Here is a 6806-nt window from a genome sequence, read left to right on the forward strand (position 1 = left end):
ATTTATTTCTATTTTGTGGTTTTGTCTTTGTTTCTGGAGACTTTCCCTGATCCTTTCTTGTCTTTGTCATTTTTGGTATCTCCTTTGCATTCAAAGAGTCCCCTATCATACTTCTTCCAAGGCTGATTTAGTGGTCACAAAATCCTTCAGTTTTGTTTGGAAAACTCTTTAGCTCCACTTCTATTCTGAGTGATAGCCTTGCTGGATTGAATATTCTTAACTACAGATGTTTCTCATTCATTGCTTTGAATATATCATGCCACTCTTCTGGCTTGCCAAGTTTCTGTTGAGAAATCTCCAGCTAGATTTACACGGGTAAGTTAAGGACTTTTGTCTTGTTGCTTTTTAGATTTTTTTCTTAACACTTGCCAACTTAATTGTAATATGTCTTGGCGTTGTCCTTCTTTTGATTTTGATGGGAGTTCTCTGTGCTTCCTGGATCTGAATGTCTGTTTCCTTCCCCAGATTAGAAAAGTTTTCAGGTATTATCTCTTGAAATATATTTTCTACCCCCTTTCTTCCCTTCTTCTGGGACTACTGTAATACAAATGTTATTATGTTTGGTGAAGTCACTGACTTCCCTAAGTTTATTCTCATTTTGCATAATTCTTTCTCTCTTTTTTCAGCTTCATTATTTTCCATTATTTCATCTTCCATGTCATTAATTTGTTCCTCTGCTTCTTCCAGCCTGATTTCCATTGCATCAAGCCTGTTTCCATTCTTGTTTATTGCACTCTTCATTTCTGATTGATTCTTTTTTTAATTTTTTTTTAATCTCTGTGGTAAGGATCTCATTGATGTTTCTATTACTTTCTCAAGTCTAGTGAGTGCCTTTATGATTGTTGCTTTAAAATCTCCATCAGTCATGCTACTTTTATGTTTTGCTTAGATCTCTGGCTGTGTCCCAATCTTGTTCTTTCTTTTGGGATAAATTCCTCTGTCTTAGCATTTTGTTTAAGTCTCTGGCTTCATCTCTGTATTAGAAAAACCAGTTATGTGTCCTGATCCTGGAAGTAATGGTCTTATGAAGAAGAGTTCATGTAGTACACAGAGCCTGGTGGCTTCAGTGTCTCTGCTGTGTTCTGTGTGCTCTGCTTTGTGTTTTGGCTGCTATTCTTCAGTCCAGTTGTCTGCAGAGGCTCTCCTTGCCTGCACTGTAGGCAGTGTTTTGTCCCTGACCTGAATGTGGTAATTTTTAGGTAGGTGTGGAAATGAGGCAAGCTTGATTGACTGGAAAGGGCAGTCAAACTAGAGTGCAGGGTGGTGGGCCTTATCAGAAGCAATCTAGGCAGCAAGTGTTGGCGTTTTGCTCCTTTCCACCGGTGCTCTCTGCTTATGTTGAAGGGGAGGGGAGGGAAATGGTGCCATCCAGCTCCTTTATTCCCTGAAATGTGTCTTAGTGAACACTGCCTCTCAGGGATTCTCTTAAAGAAGAGAGCATAATCTCTCTCCTTTGTGCCCCAGGCATCCTTCACATTGCTCTTTTTATGCTGTTCCCCCCAGGTTGTTTGTTTGCCTTATCTCCAGGAGCAGTACAGTGCCCTCCAGGGTTTATCCCAGCCTCACCACTGATCTTTAAATTTTTTTAAAGACATTTTTTTAATTTATTTGACAGACAGAGATTGTTATGCCTGAGTTTTCGCATCTGAGAGACCACCAAGGAGCCAAGCAGCGATGCAATCACACGAGGGTTTATTTGACAAGCTTAAGGTTGGGCCCAAGTATACCCGACACAGCGGAGTAGGGACTTGGACCCTGAGGTGACATGCTTAAGCTTGGGCCCAAGTATACCCAACCCAGCGGAGTAGGGACTTGGACCCTGAACCAGATTACAGTCAGAGTTTTTAAAGTCAAAGTAGGGGTGGACTCGGCATTGGGTGAGGACAAAGGGGGTTTTGGATGATGTAAGTCTTTAAGGAATTTTGGAAGCGAGGTCTCCAGGACCTTGAGGGGCTAGCTGTTGTCTGGGGAAAAGATTATTAATTACCAATAATAAAAATCTTCTTTTGAGACCCTTTAGATGTATATCAGTGGGTCATATGCTTGGGAATGATTGCTGACACTATCTTGGAGGTTTAGAGTTAAAGTTTCACATTTCTCCTATCAAGTGTCCTTGTTAGTGAGATTTAGGTTTAGAAGAAATTTAACTTTATTTACATTTCCTTCTGCCTCAGCCTCCTTCAGTTTTATGGTGGGGAGGGCGACATTAGGGCTTAAGGATCTTAGTTATTTGTCTCTTGAAATTGGGCTATTGAGAAGATAGCTTCTTTGTTGTAAATCACTAGGACATTTGTAAACCAAGGGAGACTCCTGTCTTGCAGGATTGTGATCTCTGCAAGTTAACTATTTGTTTTTTTCTTTTAGGGCAGCCAGGGGTGGCTGAGGAATGTCACACATACTACCGAGGGGAGGGGAGCGGGTGGAGAGGGGGTGCAAGGTGCCAGCTTTTGCTTTGCCAAGATGGCTGTACTTATGTCAGGGCTAGACTCGAGATGGGTACAGCCTTGTTTTTCTTGGCCTCCACAAGATCACAAGTAGGCAGAGAGGCAGGGGGAGAGAGAGGGGATAGCAGGCTCCCTGCTGAGCAGAAAGCCCAATGTGGAGCTCAAATCCAGGACCCTGAGATCATGACCTGAGCTGAAGGCAGAGGCTTAACCCACTGAACCACCCAGGTGCCTACCACTGATCTTTAAAACCCCAGGGTTTAAGCCCTGCTGGTTGCCAGAGTGAAAAATTTAAGTGACTCTCCTTTTTTCCAAGCCAGTGCTTTTGTTTTGTTTTGTTTTTATTTGACAGATCACAAGTAGGCAGAGAGGCAGGCAAAGAGAGAAGGGGAAACAGGCTTCCCATCTAGCAGAGAGCCAGATGCAGGACCCTGGGATCATGACCTGAGCTGAAGGCAGAGGCTTTAACCCACTGAGACACCCAGGCGCCCCCCAAGCCAGTGGTTTTGATGTGGGAAACAAAGCAGAAGAAAAAAGATATTAAATTTCTGCCTCTATGTTGATACTTTGTAAGGGAAAAAGGCAATCCTAGCCTGACACCTACCCCCCATCCTCAGGATAATGTAAGTCTACTTTAATGTATAAAATTCCTTTGGAAAATTCCTTTAATCTCTAAACCCCCAAGCATATGGCCCACTGATACACATCTAAAGGGTCTCATGACTAAGGGTTTATAAATGACTTTTTCCCACCAACAGCTAGCCCCTTTAAGGTCCTGAAACCTTGCTTCCAAAATCCCTTAGAGACTTACACTATCGCTAACCTCCTCCCAACCTGAAAGTATATAATGGGTCACTCCTCATGACCCCATTGCTGCTCTTTCTGCCCATGGGTCCTGTCCCAGTACTTTAATAAAATCACTTTTTTGCACCAAAGACATCTCAAGAATTCTTTCTGGGCTGTTGTCTTCAAACCATAACATCTTTCCTACATCAGTTTTGGAGAAACTGTCTTCTTGTGTATTCCCCTTTGTGCTCCTTTGTCTCTCACCTTTTGTGGGACCAGGGCTTCTTCCCCTCCACAGCAGTTGTGTTTCTTTTCTCCCCTAAACCAAATCTCTGCACTTTATACCTTTTTGATGTGGCCTCTTCTCTCCCTTTAGTTGTGGAGTTTGTTCTGTCAGTCTTCAGGTCAATTTCTGGGGTATTTAAGATGATTTGGTAGTTTATCTAGTTGTGTTCATGGGACAAGATGAGCCTAAGGTCCTCCTACTCCATAGCCATCTTTATGGGTGATTCTAAAAGTGATTTGGTGCATCCATTATAGAACTAATTTTCATTTTAAATAATTCATTGTGAAGTCAGTAAGTACACATTTAGTGATATGTTAAAGATAGGTTTTATATTATATTGCCTCCTACTTTAGACATTTTTTGATTTAAAAAAATCCACCTTTTAGCAGCACCAATTGTTATCATATAAAGTTTTTGTATTAAAATATTAAAATTATGATGAGAAATTAAATTGTATGTATCTTTTATTATAACTTAATAGTTATTTTTATTTGTCATTAATATTCAAGGCTATATTTATATTTAGAAACTTAAAAATATGTTTTTTATCGCCTGTATTTTGTTACCTTTTTTTAAAGGTAAAACAAAAATGAATGTACTTTTATGAGTTTTAAATTGGTCTGTATTTCATTTAGAAAGCTGTTTGCTATTGTTGTCCAGTAGCATAGGTAGGAGAACAATGTTTGCTAGTTAACTGTAGTTGGCTCAGACAGCTATGGATGTCTAATATTGCTTTTGAGACTCTTAGGGAATATTAGGCTTTGTTATTAAATATGAAATTAACACCACTTTTTAGAAGAAGAGACAGAAAGACACCTATTCTTGTCTATTATCATTTCTATATACAATGAATGAAGTGGTCCATCCACTGGTTCTCCAGATAGTATTAGATCAGTTACAGTTCAGAAAGAAGCAATGTAATTCATTTTCCCTCTTTCACCCTCATACCATAAACAGCCTCAGGTAAACAATTATGTTCTCTGCAAAAAAAATACTTGTGTAATTAGCTTGTTTGTGGCTCCTATTAAGACCTTTGAACAAAATTATTTTATATGTAAATAAAAATGAATTTTTTATTATTGTTAAAATACTCAGTGGATGTTCTTTTTACATAACACTTTCTTCTCCCCACTGTAAAAAAAAAAAAAAATCCTAAATTTTATTTTTTAAAAAGCACTTTTAGAACATGAGGATTCAGAAAGATGTTTTGTACAGTGAAAAATAGTATTTTTGTGATATCAAAAATATAAATGATTTTTGTGCATTTGAAGTTAATCACAAAGCTAAGCCATCAGCATTGGAATTTAATTTAATTTAATTTTTATTTTTTTAATTTCTTTTCAGTGTAACAGTATTCATTGTTTTTACACCATACCCAGTGTTCCATGCAATCCGTGCCCTCCTTAATACCCACCACCTGGTTCCCCCATCCTCCCACCCCCTGCCCCTTCAAAACCCTCAGGTTGTTTTTCAGAGTTCATAGTCTCTCTTGGTTCACCTCCCCTTCCAATTTCCCTCAACTCCCTTCTCCACTCCATCTCCCCATGTCCTCCATGTTATTTGTTATGCTCCACAAATAAGTGAAACCATATGATAATGGACTCTCTCTGCTTGACTTATTTCACTCAGCATAATCTCTTCCAGTCCCGTCCATGTTCCTACAAAAGTTGGGTATTCATCCTTTCTGATGGAGGCATAATACTCCATAGTGTATATGGACCACATCTTCCTTATCCATTCGTCCATTGAAAGGCATCTTGGTTCTTTCCACAGTTTGGTGACCATGGCCATGGCTGCTATAAACATTGGGGTACAGATGGCCCTTCTTTTTACTACATCTGTATCTTTGGGGTAAATACCAAGGAGTGCAATTGCAGGGTCATAAGGAAGCTCTATTTTTCATTTTTTGAGGAATCTCCACACTGTTCTCCAAAGTGGCTGCACCAACTTGCATTCCCCCCAACAGTGTAAGAGGGTTCCCCTTTCTCCACATCCTCTCCAACACACGTTGTTTCCTGTCTTGCTAATTTTGGCCATTCTAACTGGTGTAAGGTGGTATCTTAATGTTTTAATTTGAATCTCCCTGATGGCTAGTGATGATGAACATTTTTTCATGTGTCTGATAGCCATTTGTATGTCTTCATTGGAGAAGTGTCTGTTCATATCTTCTGCCCATTTTTTGATATGATTGTCTGTTTTGTGTGTGTTGAGTTTGAGGAGTTCTTTATAGATCCTGGATATCAACCTTTTGTCTGTACTGTCATTTGCAAATATCTTCTCCCATTCCGTGGGTTGCCTCTTTGTTTTGTTGACTGTTTCCTTTGCTGTGCAGAAGCTTTTGATCTTGATGAAGTCCCAAAAGTTCATTTTCACTTTTGTTTCCTTTTCAGCATTGGAATTTAAGAATACTCTAAGTTAAGCCTCCAGTTGTGTAATGAGTTTGAGCTGTACTAATTGATACATTTTGTAATCCATCTGCCTTACAATATAATGCTTTGCAATAAAAATGGTAACAAGAAATAATACCCTAAGTAATAAAATTTCTATATTGCATTATAACTTTGCTTAGCTTTAAAAAAGTTTGAATCTAGTATGTTTGAACTCTATGTGACTCTGAAGCATATAATTCTTTTCAGTTACAGATAATTTTTCTTTTATTTTACTGACACACAGATGGCTGTAGTTTGCAACTGTGATCTTCATTATCTGCAGATTCCAGATTAGTGCCTTCCACTTACTTTCTCATCTAGCTGGACACTTTAAATGTTAAAGTTAAATATAAAAAGAAATACTAGCTTCAAAATGTGTACATGAAAATCAGATACTGTATCTATATCCCATATTTTACTTGTATGATGCAAACTATTAGTCTGAGAATATTCCTGAAATATAACACATAGAATCACAATTTCTCTAAAATGCCTTTTCATTTTCTTCATTTTGAAATCTATTCATTTTTTATATGTATTAGTGCTTTGGAGTAACTGAAGGAATATTTATATATTTAATCACTGATATTAGAGCAAGCAAGGAATCACAAAAATGTCCCTGCTTACTAACTCCACTGCTTTTTTTTTTTTAAGATTTTATTTATTTGAGAAAGAGAGAGAGACAGAGAGCATGAGAGGAGAGGTCAGAGGTAGAAGCAGACTGCCTGTGCAGGGAGCCCAATGTTCAAACCTGGGACTCTAGCATCATGATGGGAGCCAAAGGCAGTTCCTTAACTAACTGAGCCACCCAGGTGCCCCACCAACTCCACTGTATTAATTCAAAAATTCCAAGACCAGAAT

The sequence above is a fragment of the Martes martes genome (assembly GCF_963455335.1).
Source record: "Martes martes genome assembly, chromosome: X".
In the NCBI taxonomy this organism is placed as follows: Eukaryota; Metazoa; Chordata; class Mammalia; order Carnivora; family Mustelidae; genus Martes; species Martes martes.